Source organism: Puma concolor, chromosome A1 (genome assembly GCF_028749965.1).
Source record: "Puma concolor isolate L17-30 chromosome A1, mPumCon1.1.hap2, whole genome shotgun sequence".
Classification (NCBI taxonomy): domain Eukaryota; kingdom Metazoa; phylum Chordata; class Mammalia; order Carnivora; family Felidae; genus Puma; species Puma concolor.
This window is the reverse complement of record NC_141667.1, coordinates 116,379,754-116,397,364: the sequence shown is the minus strand read 5'-3', so window position 1 is coordinate 116,397,364 and position 17,611 is coordinate 116,379,754.

Genomic DNA, 17,611 nt, shown 5'->3' with positions numbered 1-17,611 from the left:
AATTTGTAGTCATTAAATGTCTGTTATGTCAATGCTTCCTAAATCTTTCACATCACAGCATATATTGAAAATGATATTTCTCTGGCACAGGGAATAAAGTCAGAAGGAAAAAATATCTCACAGCACAGTAGTCTGCCTTGTGCACTGGTCAAAAAAGCAAAAGACTGAGTTAGTCCCTTTGTGGTATCTCTGTACTGCCTTAGTCCAGCCCTAACCTCTAAGAAACTCACATTTTGTGGGGATAAACTCCTGGGCTAAAAGAATGAATCAATATTGGAGAAATATTTTTCAGAACAGGAAGAGCCCTTCTGCCTTGGCTGGAATTCTAGGACTTTGCAAACATCTCCTCAGGGTAGTGGCCCAAAATGACCACTTTTACATTAAGGATTTGTCATGAGAAAGCCCTGTAAAAATTCAATAATAAGTGGGATAAAGTGACATATCAATTAAGAACTTTCCAAGTATGCCTTAGGATCATGTGGGATTTCACATGTATCAAAAGTGGAGAGTTGGGAAGTGTACAGTGAGAGAGCAACACGAGGACAATGAGGTGACTTGAGAGTAGGTGAACAAAGCTAGGAAAAAATGCTATGTGACAAAGGTAATATATGTCTGAGAGAAATTTTGCCTGCTTGCTATTTGCATACAGTTGGCCCTCATCAAGATAGCCATTTACTTCCTTGCCTGTGCCCAAGTGTGTTTCCGAAACTCTGTGTCAGCCTTGGAACTATCCCCATGTCCTGCCCCAGCCTAATGATTTCAGCAAACATGATAATGACTCAGTTAGCACCCTGACCTCACAATTTCTCATCTTTCTCTGTTCCAATCATCTTCAACTTCATTCTATCAGAAACCCACAGATGTAGCCACTCCTTGAATCCAGTCATCAGATGAAATTACTCCACCTGCAAAATTTTCAATTGTTAAGTTTCTTTCTACCCACAGCCACCTACTCTTGGACCTCTCTTACTCCCTCACTCCCACTTACTCTGTGATTTGTCCTCAGCATGACCTCTAGTCTTGATTCTCAAAGTTTATTAGTTATTTCCTACCTTCACTTTATCTCCCTAAACTGTGGGAGCCCTTTTAGCAACTTTCTTAACCGCATTCTTACTAGTATCTTCAATCCCCTTGACCTTCAGCCATATTTACCTTATCAATACTATTTCCTAACTATCCCTTGTGCTTGAACTACCAGCCCCATCCTGACATTTATTCCTAGCACGGAATCTTATTTCATTATTCCCTGGGAAAAACCAATACCATCATTTGTGAGCAATCTTATCTTTTCCCCAATTTAGGAGGCAACTGTATATCCTTTTCTTCTTTTCCCACTGCCTTATTCCTTTAAAAGGTTTCCTCCTTCTGTGTTCTGGGTCCTACTCTTACCAATTTCAGTCCCCTAGTTTAATGTTTTTCATTATTAGCATAAAATACTTTAGAAAGTTTAAAAATTAAATATTTAATTCAAACTATTAAATTAAAAATTTTTATTAAATTATTAAATTAAAAAAAATTAAATATTTAATCAATGGTGAGTTGGGGACATCTTGGGGACTCCAAATCTTTGTAACCTAATAGCATGTGATTCACCAAGAAAAATGAAAAGTAATTCAAAATAAGTTTAAAAATGGAGCAGTTTGCAGTTTCAGCCACACTGTAATCTACTTAATAAGTCTGGGATGAAATATGAACTTAAATCAAGTTGCAACCAAATTTGCAAGCTCAAAAACATGACAAATTCGTTTCATAGCAACAAAACTAAGCATGAATGTGACTTCATTTCAAAAATTTTACTGAAGAATAATATATAATCACTGGGCATTCTGTAAGAGCACAACTTGATAGTTTTTCACAAATTGAGCAGAGCCATATAATGTGCATGTAGATCAAGAAAAAGAACATGACCAACACCCACAAAAGGACCCTTCTGGTTATTGGAAAGTCACTGGTGACCACTATTCTAACTTCTAACACCACAGTTTTATGGCTATCGTTTTAAAATTGAGAATTTAGCAGAAACTTCTTAATTTATTAGTATTTGCTTATTTTATTTCATTTTAATGAATAACTATAGTAGATCAAGAGAGTTAGAAATGAAATAAATAGGGGCACCAGGGTGGCTGAATCGGTTGAGTGTCCACCTTTGGCTCAGGTCATGATCTTGCAGTCTATGAGTTGGAGTCACACTGGGCTCCCTGCTGTCAGCCTGTCAGTGCAGAGCCCCCTTTGGATCCTCTTTCCCCCTCCCCTGCTTGTGCTGTCCCCAAAATGAATAAATAGTTAAAAAAAAAAGAAATGAAATAAATACTGCTCTGTATAAAGGTTAAACACAAATGCAAATCGAAACAGAGGGAGTCTAGCATCTTGTTACTCTAGACCTCTGGATAACTATCAAATAGTTCTGGGTTTGTCAATGATCTTGCACTACCCTCTTTCACAGGGAGAATGAAAGGCCAGTGCAGAAGTGTGAGCAACAGTCAGGTGTATCCTATTCCCAGACAAATACACAGGATAAGGAAGTCCGTTATTAGGACTACAGCTTTGCAGTGGCCCAGACTAGCTTTAAAATATCACCTTAAGGATTTTCACCATACTTTGCTTTTGTTAACGTTGACACAACACTTGGAGAAGCAAAGGTTTTTCCGCTGTTGACCCTCATATGCAAGAATACTTTTCAGTTACAAAACAGATTCCTTGGCTAGAAGTTTGATACTTAGTACTAAAACCAGATAAATAAGAAAGTACCAACATGAATGTTTTAAAAAAAATATTTTATTTTATGGGTTTGTATGGCCAAGAATTTCCAGGCCTTTGCCTAGAATTTGGATAAAGTTTCAGTACTAACTGTATTAAATAATGGCTGAGGCAAATGTGTGTCTGTCTCCTCAAGGGAAGCTGGCGCACTGGTGCCTACTGAAAAGGCAAAAATTAAATGAATATACTTGTAGGAATAGCTGGAATGTTTTGAAAATGGTCCTGATTTTCTTTAGAATTTTAGGGATTGATCATTTTCTGGGATTGACAAATAAATGGAATTTAGTGTTGAGTCAAATAAGAATGGGAACAAAGCTAATCTAGCTCGTATTTCAAATTATGAGAATCACTATTTTGCTGTAGGCGGGCATGATACACAGACACTTAGTGTAAATTCTATGTATGATCTCTTGCTTCCCAGTGTTCTTTGTGTGATTTCCTCTCCGTGAGAGAAGGGCTGTAAAGAACTATGCTATGTAAGATTACAGTGACCATCTTGCTAGTGTCTCTCTGTTGTGGCTTTAAAAACTCAAACTGCCATATTGTGGCCTCTATGTTATATGAAACTGAAATATTTGTCTTGTGAGGAGACTCTTTCTTGCTGGCTTTGATGAAGCAAACTGCCATTCTGTGGGCAGTCATATGGAGAGATCCATGTATCAAGGAATGGAAGATGGCCTCTGGCCAACAGCTAGTAAGTAACTGAAGCCTTCAGTCTTACAACCTCAAGGAACTTAATTCTGCCAACAAAAGCAGATCCTGCCCAAGTGAAGCCTTGGATAAGACAGCATCCTCAGCCACCAAACTGACTGCAGCCTTGTGAGACCCAAAGCAGAGAATTCAGTCAAGTTGTGCTCAGACTCTTGACCCATAACTGTGAGATAATAAATGTGTGTTGTTTAAGATAAGTTTATAGTAATTTGTGCAGCAATAGAAAACTAACATAGCAGGCAAAAGTTTAAAGCTATTTACATATATGTATACACTGAATGTTATTTTTACATATTCAAATCTGGCATTTCTTAAGTCAATAAAAAGAGCTGGATCGAGAGAAGGGAATTATATTAAATAGGAGCTTGCTCTGGTATTCCAAAGACCCAGGAATTAAGGGGATACCAACTGTTCCAGTTTATTCAATTCATTTATTCCATAAACATTTACTGAACATTCACTATGTGACAGGCACTGAGATATGGATCTGAATAAGAGACGTGTTGTTCTTGAGACTCTCAAAGTCTAATGAGAAAGGTAAACAAACCAGCAATTACAGCTACGTCATAGTGCTGTGAGAAAGGTGTTAAGAGAACATTTGGGCACTTTTTGGGATGAATACTGGGTGTCAAATGTAAGAGATGAATCACTGGGTTCTGTTCCTGAAACAGACTACACTGTATGTTAACTAACTTGAATTTAAATAAAATAAAGAAATAGGCAACATCTGGAAGTGCTCATGCAAGAATACTTAATGAACTGGGGATTATAATAACTCTGTACTTCTCTCTACCTCCAATCTCACCTCCTCAGACTCTGTGGTGGCTTAAAGATGGTTACAAATTCCATGATATCCCTTGTGGAAGGGTGAGGTCTATTTTTCTTCCTATTGAATTTAGGGAAGCTTGAGTATGGCATGGATCAATACAATACAGAAAAAGTGCCTCTATGCCAGTTCAGAGGCAGCTTCTTCTTCTCCTCCTTCTCCTTCTTCTTCCTCTCCTTATTCTTCCTCTTCCTCTTCTTCCTCTTCTTCTCCTTCTCCTCCTCCTCCTCCTCCTTCTTTTCTTTTTCCTCTTCCTCTTCTTCCTCTTCCTCTTCCTCCTCTTCTCCTTCTCCTTCTTCTCCTTCCTCTTCCTCCTCCTCCTCCCTCTCCCTCCCCTTCTTCTTCTCCTTCTCCTTCCTCTTTCTTCTTCTTTTTCTTCTCCTTCTTTTCCTTTTAATTAAGAAGCCCAACATCACAACCCTGAGATCAAGACCTGAGCCACATCAAGTGTAAGACACTTAGGCAACTGAGCCACCTAGGCACCCAGGGGCTAACCTTTAAGAAAAGCTTTCACCTTGGTATCTGGAAATCTTGAGCCCCTATGTCAGAAGTCTAATTTCCTTCTTAGACCATATGAAGAGGGCTGAGATGACATGGAGAGGGACAGTGGCCCACCTGCCCAGTTACCAAAAGTAAAACCATCTTGTAACATCCATACCAGATTAGCTGCCAGATGCATACTACCATGATGCCAATCAGTGCCACAGAGAGCAGAAGAATTGCCTAGCTAGTCCTGCCCAATTCCTGACCTCCAAAACTGTGACATGTAATAAAATGTTATTTTAAATTACTAAGTTTTCTTAGGGAGGAATAAACAACCAGAATGAAACCCTCAGATCCATCATGCACAATGCTGAAAATGTGACCATCTCTTCCAAAGCCTTTTCATCACGAAGCCACTTTTGTGTGTCTTAAAAGTCTTCCATTGCCTGACCTCTCCTTACTTCTCCAGCCTTATCTTTAATATAACCTCCAACACCAGGCTGTCATATTACCAATTTGCTAATGGTTCCTGGGCCAACTTCCAATACACTGTTTCCTGCTTCCATGCCAAGAAAAGACAGCGTATGCTGTTCCCTTGCCCTATCATTGCCTGCTTCATTTTCTTTGCCTAACTTGATTACCATCTTTCAATATTCATCCTAGGAGTTACTGCCTCCTCCCAGAAATATATCTGACTTTTCCCTGCTCTAGGCCATGAGAAACTTACAAGAAAGAATGCAAATGACTCCAGATGATCTCTTCTACTTCCTTTTCTCCAGTGTTACCTAACTTCTGGGTCAGCAGGAAAGGGCTTCTGTCCTTAGTCTTGACATGGCCTGGCATCTGTTGAGATGACCAATAGCCCCATGTGGTTCTTGGGTGCTACATTAGGTACGTGTGGAGATAATTTTGACACACCTGGACTCATGATGTGCACGTCGTATGCCACTTTCCACTTTTGTGATGCACTGTTATGGCTATTGGACCCCTTGGGCCCTTTGTCAGCTAAATGTTGTGCCCTTATTGAGAGTCTAGGAGCAATTTAGCTCTTCATCTGTGCCTCTCTTGGGCTGCTAGAGATTCAGAGGGGCTGCCTTAAGCTTTCCCTATCCATAGCACTCTATGTGACCATTTTTACCTTACTACTGTCACAGCATTGTGTGCTAGGAAACACCGTTAGGCTGTTGCCTCCCAGGATTTTACATGGTAACAGATCCCCAACATCATCATGAGCCTCCATGATCTTTCCCCACCATAGAGCTAACCTCAAGGTAAAGGGCATGGTAAAAGAGCCTTTCTTATAACTCTAATACCTCTATTTCTCTTGCTTACACTCATTTCTCTACTTTTGTTCTCCCCAACTTGGGAAGTCTTTATCGGCCTGGAAGTGGGTGTGGGTGGGAGGTTGATGCTAAATGTTTGTTATCACAGCAGAAGGGAGAATTAAAACTGGGCAGCAAACCCTCTTCCCAAACCCTTCTGTCTTATACTGGACCAAGGCTTTTGAACTTGAAAGCCAAGAGTTTGACACCTTTATTCCCTATTAATGCTGTGATGAGTTTTCTAAAGCAATGGGGAGAGTTAGTAAATGGGGAGTACAAAGAGAAAAAACATAATCTGGAATGAATTTTACTAAAATATCTTGACATATCAGAAGAAAATTTTTAGCTTTTCCAAGTCTATGCTCCCTCTTCTCACATCTGCCATGACAGTCATAGGTAAAACACCCCAAATTAGAATACAGCATATCTGCTGTCCTTAATGTGATTTTTGCTGTGTAGGGAATGAGATGAGGAGTGAGATCAACCATATGAAAACTTGCTTTCAAGTACCCAGGGCCAGAGCTTAAAATGAGGCATTTTCCCAAGGGTTGACTGACTTGGGAACTGAGCCTCAGAGGTCACGTAGAAAATTTCCAGGGACATTCAAGGCAGCTCACACTCTTGATTGTGGTAAATAAAGGGAAAAACTAAAAAAAACCCGCCTGGAACTGAACTTTTTGTGTCCAGCTCTGATTCTGTCTATGGAGCTCTGTGAAAGAGGACCGCCAATGCCCCAATGTGCCATCACACATCTCCCTTCCCTGGCTCTTTCTGCATACCTTCCTTTCTCCCCTTTTACCTCTTAACATCATTATCATGGATGTTTTTTCACACACCACCTTTTTCTTTTTTTTTTTTTTTTTAATTTTTTTTTTTCAATGTTTATTTATTTTTGGGACAGAGAGAGACAGAGCATGAACGGGGGAGGGGCAGAGAGAGAGGGAGACACAGAATCGGAAACAGGCTCCAGGCTCTGAGCCATCAGCCCAGAGCCTGACGCGGGGCTCGAACTCACGGACCGCGAGATCGTGACCTGGCTGAAGTCGGACGCTTAACCGACTGCGCCACCCAGGCGCCCCTACACCACCTTTTTCTGCACACATGAAGGCAGAGCAAGAAATGAAAGAATGGACAATACATCCCATGTGTTTATCTGTAATGATAGGAGGAGGGAGAAGGGAAACCCAGTATATCTTTAAACCTCTAGCACCTAGCCACTCATGGACTAACTGATCCAACTTATCCAACCTTATATCCACATGATTCTAAACCATTTAAACTATGATTTTGATTTTAAAAGAAGAGAAAGTTATTTTTTCCAAGTAGGAATAAGTTATACTGTTTTCTCTAACTGATCAGAGACAAATTTTCAATGCCTGAATAACTAGTCATCTTAACTACCCTTCGAGTGCCAGCCAACTGACTCTACTAGGCACTTAATATCCCAAATAATCTTTCCAATGTGGAAGGTGTTCTCATTCACATTTTACATAAGGGGAAGCAAAAGCTCTGAAAATTTAAATAACTATCCAAGTTATATCCACGATGCCACCTTGTCACCTCACCACATATTTCACAAATACCTTCTAGTGATTTTGATTATTTTGAGCTTGTCAAAAATGTAATGGGATAGAGACGTTTGGAAGAAAAATCTTTTCTATCCCCAATGCTCTGCCATGCAGCTTCCTTTGGGGATCACTTTGTGTGGAAATCAAAGTGATAACAAACACTTAGTGTTTACCATGTGCCGGACATTTTTCTAAGTGCTTTATATCTTAATTATCAATCCTCATAAAAATTCTGTGCATTAAGTATTATTATACACCTTTTAAAGATGGAAAAACTGAGTCCAGAGTGGTAAAGCTACTATCCCAAGGTCTCATTGCTATTAAATAGAGACTCTGGGATTTGAATCCAGAGACTGTGTTCTTAAACACAATGGGAATGTCTATTCATAAATTACAGAGTGAAAAATGACTTTCATAATTTAAAATACAGTATCAATTTCTGTATCAGTTATAGGGCTCCTTACACTGCAAGTGACAAAATAACCGAATACCACTTCTGACAAGTCCAGAGGCTCTAGGCAAGCTTTGATCCAATGGCTCAAATGATGTCACAAAGGACCTGGCTTCTCTCTATCTCTTTACTTGGATTGGACAGTATGTCTGGAGCCTTGGACTCTACTCTGTGGTCACCTGAGTCATTACCATGCTTTCACTCTATGGTGACAAATGACTGTAGCAGTTTGAAACTTAGCATCATACACCATTTCAATAGAAGAGTGAAAGCTTCCTTTCCACCAAAGTCTAGTAGTAAACATTTCCTCATGTCTCATTGGCTCTAAATAGGCTACATGTCCATGCACAGATTATGGCAGGGGAATGAGATAAGATGATTAGCTTTAGTGCACTGGGTTCCACATCTGTAGCTTCACCCAGGACACTTGTCTGAGAATGAGGGGAGCGTGGTTCACCAAAGCAAATATAGGGGATTATTTCCTGAAGGGAGAATGTTCACTGGGCAGGATAGAGCAGTAGTCCTGAGTACTTCCAGCCTAGAAGTGTCAATATTTTGGTGTATTTTTTTCAAATCTTATTTTCTAAGCATTTTTTTTTACTTGTATATGCCCTTGGTTTTGTTTCTTATGGCCTAAGCAATTTTCCATGTTGTTAAAAGCTCATTTTATTGACTATACTCCTAATGCTTTTATTAGCTCAATGAAATCTTCCAGTAGATTCCACAGATACACATCTTGACAGCAGACATAGCTAGAGGGTATGGGACTTCAAATTAGCCTGGGTCTGGTCTTGGAAGGGAGCATATAACATACTGCTCCATAACTCTTGCCTCTCCTACAGCCACACCTCAAGCTCCTCTTGGCATGGTTTCTGGGATATGGCTTATAAGGGAGAGGAAGAGGGGAAGGGAGGCTCGAACTTCCTAGAAGCCTCTGGCCCACTTGGCCCTATCCTCATATTCTCTATGAGAAAAATTTTAGACACCAACACATACTCCATCATGACCTGAGAAACTTGCTACATAGGGCAAAAAGACCAAACAGTGGGGAAAAAACTGATTAGAAGTATGACAGATCCTGGGTAGAAAGAGTTACCATTGCATGACTCTGAAAACCCTCAGCATGGCCTTGGCCCTGTCTCTGAAAGTATACAGTATTGCCTCTGTGCAAGGTGTTTTTCATTTTGGTTGGAATTTTCACTTGTAAGACGGCCAATTTCTTTAGAATTTGGCCAGAATATTTAGATCCTGAATTTGTGGATCTAAACTCATTTGTGCTTATTCTAAGTAGAACAGTCAGGTTGAACTTGTGGATCAACAGTCCACATTGTGCCAAACAAAATATTTTCTTCTTTGAGACAAGTAATGAGTTCCAATATTCTTGAGCCTTTCTCACATAAGGAAATGGGTCACATCATTAAAGCTGCCTTAAAGGAAAATCTATGATAGCATTTGTAAAACTAACATTCTAGAAGAAAAGGAACAACACCAATATAGAGAATTATTAGTTGCTGTTTCGTGCCTTCTGATGACTTCACGTTTTGTGTTAGTCTCTCAGCGAAGTTCCCAGGTGTCACATTATGTATAAGGGTGCAAAGCACTGTTCATGGGGTAGGGCACTGCTGGTTCAGGTTTCTGTTCTGCCAGGCCTTGGTGGGAGCAACCAGTTAGGCAAATTGAGGCAGGCACAACACCTTTTACAAACTGCACAATTGGTCATGGTTTACTGTGTAAGATGATGGGTTGGAGAGGAATCATAAGGTGAGGGGACAGAAGACCACATGGTTCTGCCACTCACTAGCTCTATAACCTTAGGCAGGTTACTTGTCTCATCTGAACCTCCATTTCCTTATCTGTAAAATAGGAATATAGCCTATTTCAGCAAGTCATTATGAAATCAAAATTATATATATATATGTATAGTATATTATATATATGTATATTATATTATATCATATATGTATATTATATATATAGTTGCTTTATGTGCAAAAATATTTATAAATGTAAAGGTATGTTATTATTGCTTTATGATTATTGTTACTATGATTATTACATGGAAAGACTTACATGCTGACTAGTAAACTGTGATAGCTTAGTAGCAGTCTATAGTTTAGGGTTTCAAAATAACAAAAACATAAATGTCAGATCTTTACACACACACACACACACACACACACACACACACACACCAATTTGTTTAGTAGATAACCCCTTGGTGAAGATGAGGTAGATTTTTTTCATTTTTCTAATTCTTGCTACCCATTTGCCCAGTAGTCAAGGTAGGATTTGTTCTAGATTCCAGAGTCACAGCTTTAAAGAATTGGTAGAGACTCCAGAAAATTGACTATATGTCCAAACTTCTTTGCAAATGAGGAAATTGGGACCTGCCAATGAGTTCCAATTAGTCCTTGGTTCAAACAAATAGTTCATGGCAGAATTGGGATGGCATCAGGCTTTTCCACTGTCTCAAGTAAAGGTGATACAGCACTTAATGACTTGGAACAACCTGGATCTGATGTTAAAACCCATTGATCTCCTCATACAGAGATACAGAATCTTTCCTCTACAAATAATTGAGGCTCTTGAGTAACTAGTTGAACCCCTGGGAGGCCAGAGAGGGACTGTTCAGGCTGAGAATCACCAATGGATTTTTGTCATATTGCTATTTTCATTAAATTGTATTATCTATAAGGATACTGTTTAGAAAACACGGCCATGGCATAATTCTTAATTGCTTAAAAAACGAACTCATACCTACCATTTATTAATCGTCCATTACGTGCCAGATATTCTATTTAAATTGGATAACTTAATCCTCCCACCAACTTGGAAAGTTGGTACTACTCTAGGATTTTACAGATGACACCTAACTTCAGAGAGGCTAGGGAAGTTACCTAAGGTCACAGAACTGGTAAATGTCAGAGGCAGGATTCTAAGCTAGGTCTGTAAGATCGTGAAGCCCAGGCTCTTTATACTCTTTATACTTACAGTAGTGGGTATGGATGGCTCAGAGACTAAGACTGGTTGTTCCAATGGTGGCAGTATCTTCAGTTCCTAGCCAGTCTGAGAATAAGACTTCTGCACAAAATTAGCTGCCCCAAACCAGAATTGCTTGCTTAACATGATTCACACTAAGATTCTCTGTTTCAGGGGTGCCTGGGTGGCACCTGACTCTTGACATCAACTCAGGTCATGATCTCATGGTTCATGAGATCAAGCTTCCCCCTCTCCCATGTTGGGCTCTGTGCTGGCAGCATGGGGCCTGCTTGGGATTCTCTCTCTCCTGCTCTCTCCCTGCCTTTCTACTCACGTGTGCATGCACATTCTGTCAAACTAAATAAATCAATGTTAAAAAAAATTCCTATTTCACACAAGTGCTTAGAATCCTTCCCTTTTGCAGTGAATTCCCACTATTTTGACCCCAGGTCTCCAGATCTTTTCATTCGATTTTGTCCTCTTTTTGCAATTTCCATAAACACTTCAGGTTCCTTCCCTGAATGTTGAAAGGAAGGAAGAGGATCATGATATATGGACAAATATGGGAACTTTGGTTTGAATTAGCATAAGAGGTAGAGATTTGGGCAAACACTCAAGTGACATAGGATTTGGTTACTGCTTAGGGTTCAGGCATGACAGTAAATACTTTCTGCATAACTAACAGAAAACAGACCTTTCCTCTCTTTTTCCTGGGAACCATACACATACTTGAACATGAAGCAAAGGATCCTGAAGAAAGAGGTGAAGAAGTTTTTCACCATTTGACACTTTGGCTGAAATAAACTTACATGTAGAACATACAAATTATGCTTTTCTTTGGAAAACATTTTTCCATGAGCTGGGCATAGGGGCCATGAAGAGGGAGGGCAGATGACTAAGATGGAGTCAGAACATCTTTCAGTCCTGGCTCTGTAACTTCTGACTGTGCAGCCTTTGGCAAGTCACATAATCAATCACTCTGATTCCTATTGGGTAAAATGGGGCTTATAGGGGTTACCCTTGGTTACAGAACAAGCAAGGTATGAGGGCCAAATGAGACAAAAGATGGGACAGGGCTTTCTAAACTGTAAAGGTGCTGGGCAAATGCAAGGAGTTAATATCAACCACAAAACTTCCCTGCTTCCCTGAGGGCGGTGGCTAGGAAAGGTGGGGTGAAAAAAGTGTTGTGCTAAGGAGGACATTTTCCATTCATATGCTAAACCACAGCTGCTGGGCAGGCAGAAAGCCAGGGCAAAGCCTGCTCTCTAGAGCTGCACTTGAGATTCTAATTTCCTCCCTTCTCTCTTCATTCACTGACCTGTCTGTGAATAGGCAAGTATCAGGCCCTCCTCCTCCCACATCCACAGGAAGGAAGGAAACCAGCCCTGAGCCACAGAGAGGTTGAGTCACTAACAATCACTACTATTTACTGAGTGTTTACTATGTTCCAGGCATGATGCTGAGTGTTTTACATACATGATCTTATTTATTTCTCCTATAAGAAAATGACACGATTAGTATCCCCATTTTACAGATGAGGACACTGGGAGTCAGAGAAGTCAAATAACATGCTCAAGATTGTAAGGAGACGGAACACTCCATCAAGGATCAAATCCAGGTGGTCTGATTCTAAAACCCACATCCTCTAACCCTAAGCTATGCTGCCTTCTTAGGAGCCAGAGTAATCTCTGGCTCACATCCATCCTCATTCAGCTTCCTGCCACCAACATAACTCCATTGGTGGTATCCAGCTTTTGAAGAGAGTAAACATGGAGAGGGGTACTAATGATGGTCTGGCAACTCCGTTCCCTACTTATTGCATAGACCCAGTTCAGTGCTGTGAAGTCCTGTTCTGTGCAGGGGTCAAGCTTTGACCTGTTAGCCTGTCTCTTTTTGCTCCTGGAGTTTCTGGCTCATAGATGCCAAAAAGGTGTCTAACTCTAGTTTTGGACCAAGGGAGGATTAGAGTTGTAATTAAGGCATGGTTTGACATCGGGGTCATAGCTGAGGAACACCTGTGACCTGGGGATGGGGGCCGTTGCTAACAGTGGCAGCAAGTGGTGCCACACCAAATCCCTCACCTCCGTGATCTACCACATCTACAACAAGATCCCTAATCTCCATCTACAGCAAATATTTCCTGAGCATCTTAGAGTGCCACACCCAGTGCCAATGCCAGGCACCAGGTACTTGTATGTGTACTTGTACCCTCAGGAGACAAAGCAGTAGGAGGCATTATATGATGAAAACAGATCAGTGGTTCAGAAAGCAAGGGAAACTGAATTCTGACAAAGAGACAAGTTGGGGTAGAGCAGTCAGAATGGCCTTTATGAGGGAAGGAGTGAAATGGACTGAAAGAGGGGTGAGATCCGACTATGAGAAAAGGGGTAGGGAGGGAAGGGAGAAAAGTGAGAGAAGATGCAGAAGATAATAGTGCAAAGGTAGGTTCAAGACAAGTGGGAATGGGTGCTGGTGTGGAAGGATGCTTTCAGCTGGTTGAAACAGAAATGGCTTCAACAAATGGATCCTTGCACATAGTGCAGAGGTTGGATGGACTTCTGCAGAGGTTTGGCTGATCCAGCAGCCAAACAGTGCTAGTGTCTTTCAAGTGAACTCTGTCTATAGTTCACAGAGTCATTTGTCTTCAGTAAGGCAATATATTCCCTTGTTCAACAAGAGAGAGATTGATTTATCTTTCCCAGAAATTCCCAGCTAGCCTCATTTTATATTTCATTGGCTCAAACTGCCTTTAGGTCTGCCTGATCCTAAACCCATCACTGATGAAGGAAATGAATATTATGATTGGCTTACAGCAGTGGATCTCAAACTTTAACCTTCCTTGGAATCAACTGGAAGCCTTCTAAAAAACACATATTGCTGCCCAGCCTACTTTAGAGTTTCTGATGCCATAGGTCTGGGGCCAGAATTTGCAATTCTAACAAGCTGCCAATTAGAATTTGCAATTCTAACAAGTACTGCTGGTCTGGGACCACACTTTGAGGACTACTATCTTAGAACAGTCATTTGGGGTGGAATAGAGGTTGGGGCATCAACCACAATGTCTTCTGTGATATGTCCACCAAATATCCTGGTTTGCATGGCACAGTTTCTGCTTATGTCTGTTAAGCCAGTGTAATTATGTCCCCTTTCACTTTCAAAAGTGATCATTTTCACATATAAATCACATGATTGCCTTACTGTAGGGAGCTATGAGTTCAAGTTCAAGTCAAAGACCCTTATTTATAAGTCAGCACAGGCTGATGGACTGGGATTCATCAATAAAGTGTGTTCCAATTTGAAGATCTCTTCTTTGCCCTGTGTCCAATGATGTAAGAGAGACAGAGAGAGAGAGAGAGAGAGAGAGAGAGAGAGAGAGAGAAAAGCCATGATTATGAACTATATTTTATGCTTTTGGATCCTGACTGATCTGTGTTGGAAGCTTTGCTCTTAATTTGTATGGAAACTATTCTCTACTCATCATAAATACAGCTGCTGATATCCTTTTTGCTGAACATTCTTAACAATGTAACTCATTTTACTTAATAGTAAGGCATCAACAGAAACTAACTCATTTTGTCTTATGTTAACATAATTTTTAGGGAAATATGAAACATATTTTATATGAAGCTAAACTATCGTATTTTTAAAACTTTGACCATAATGCAGCTCACAGTAAAACAGAGTTCAGAATTAATAAATAGTGTTGGTTGCCAAGTATTTTGGTTCATCCAGAACTAAAGTTTTTTACTGAAAATTTACTACATCTGGCAGTCATACCAGGAGGCCATGTAATTTCTGGAATAAAAGTAGTGAAAGAATATTCCTATTTTTCTTTCTTAATCTAGTTTCTCTCTGTTGGCTTTTTCTACCTAGAGGTTATCAAACACTAGGTATGGAATGATATTACATATGAGACACCTCCAATCTTATTCATGGAATCCAGTGTGGCCTCTTCAATATTCTTAAGAAACTGATAACACACAGTGTTTGGGATGCAGTTTAAGAATTTACTTAAACCACTTCCTCCCAAGCCCACACAAAGTCATAAACCCAAGCAAATCCAGATGAGAATCATAGACATATCATTGCTCTCTGCAAAACCAAGAATTGTGAAATTTTACTTAATCCAAAATTGTTTGAATTCTGTTGTTTTAAGCCTTTTACTAAACTTTACTTATGCCAAAATAACCACATATGGTTTTAATCCTTCGAGAGGACAGTTTTGGGTGAATCTGGTGGAAAAGCAACATTTAAAAAGTTTAAATATGGTAGAATCTTTGAGTTGCTGAGACCCTAGCAGTCTTCTGTTCTAAACTTCCATTCACTGTAGTAATCTCCTCCCCAACATCACTCAGAGAATGGTCCTTTTAACTGAATTGTGACTTCCAGGGATAGAAAGGCCACAGCTTCAGGGGGTGGGCAATTGGTTTCATGGTTGAACAGCTTCAGCTAGAAAGTTTTCTCACAATGGGTTACAGCATACCTCCTAAAGTATTTCCTTTAGAGGGCTACAGACTGTTCTGTGGACTAAACCGTGTCCTCCCAAAATTTGTATGTTAGAGCCCTAACCCCCAAAGTGATTGTATTTGGAGACAGGGATTTTAGGAGGTAATTAACATTAAATGATGTGATGTAGGTGGGGTCCTAATCTGATAGGGTTGGTGTCCTTATAAGAAAAGGGAGAGAAAGAGCTCTCTCCATTCCAAGCAGTGAGAAAAAAAGGCCACGTGAGCACACAGTGAGCATATGGTCATCTGCAAGCCAGAGAGAGAACTCTCCCCAGAAACCAAATAGGCTGGCACCTTCATATTGGCCTCCTAGCCCCTGGAACCATGAGACATAAATTCCTGTTAATTAAACCACCTCATCTGTGGCATTTTCTAGAAGCCTGAGCTAAGACTATGTGTACTGCCTTTTCTATACCAGAGCTCTCAGCTATCATGCCCATTTAACACTTAACAGTCTTTAAAATGAAAATTCATGTGAGTTCCAATTTTCTTTACCTGATAAAATTTCCAGATTGCATCTAGACTGCCCATTTTGAGATCACTCCAGCTTGTGTCTGTCTTGTCAAAACAATGTTGTCTAGAATGGAACATAGAGTATTCTACATTCATTCTGCCCAAGTAGTATACACTGAAACATTATTTTCTATGAGCTAGATTCCATAGGTTCTTATGGGCTGTATATAATATAATGTTGGTTTTGGTTTTTCAGAAACACATCATATGCCAGTTTAACTTGAGGTCACCTAAAATTGCATTTTTTTTTTCTTTTTAGATGAGCTTCTTTCTGGGCCCTGTAATCCAGGAGGCTTTTAGTTTACCGAGTATGAGATCATACAGAAAAATGTAGAAGATTAAGGAAAACTGATATTTCACTATACAAATGTGAACTCCAAGGACTGGTTCATTGACGGAATGTAAAGTCAGTTATACACTACGTTGGCAGGTGCTAAATGCTGTGAAAAACATGAAAAAGTAGCACTTGGTAGGGGGTGTTGGGCCTACATTCTTCTGGTATCCACAGAGGAGGAATCACTGGATCTCATCAACATGGTTGTTGCTTTTTCAGTTTCTGCTGCCTCAGTTCTAGATATGTGACCCTGACCATACACCCAAGCCATGAGTAAATTGATTAACTTGAAAATTTATTACATATTTTACATATTTAATATCTCTAATGTAGAGTTGTTGGAGATTATGGTAATTAATTCAGCTTAGGAAGTATTCACCGAGTTAGAATTTAGAATACTAGCCTGTGATTTTATTTATTAGTGGTATATATGATTTTGAAAGTGCCTTCATTTAATCAACTGATTAATCACCCATCATCTCGTCAACAAATTTTTATGGACTGCTTGTTATGCAGAAGTGTGGATCATATGTACATATATTAAAATGAGTGTTACAGAATTACTAGTTCTAGAATTCCTGGGTGTTTATAAAGTTTGAATGAGACACCTAGAAATATTATTAAATTTATTTATTTATTTATTTATTTATTTATTTATTTATTTATTTAATGTTTATTTATTTTTGAGAGAGAGAGAGAAAGACAGAGCACTAGCAGGGGAGGGGCAGAGAGAGAGGGAGACACAGAATCTGAAGCAGGCTCCAGGCTCTGAGCTGTCAGCACAGAGCTGATGCAGGGCTTGAACTCACAACCTGTGAGATCATGACCTGAGCCAAAGTCGGACACAAATGACTGAGCCACCCAGGTGCTCCAGAAATATTAAATTTAAAAAGGCAGTATTTTCTAATCAAAAGAATACAACTGTGGTATGAACATTTTTCTTTTCTTGCTTTATGATTACGTAAGAACATGTTAGTTGATTTTATAATACCTCTCTAGTAGATAAATTAGCATGTTTTCCTAACCGTATATGTGGGGAAACTTGAGATTCCAGGAAGATAGATGGCTTACCCTTAGTCACTTAGGGAGTGTTAACATTGGAACGGAAACCTTAGATTTAAGTGTCATTGTCTAGCAACATCTAATCTTGATCCAATTA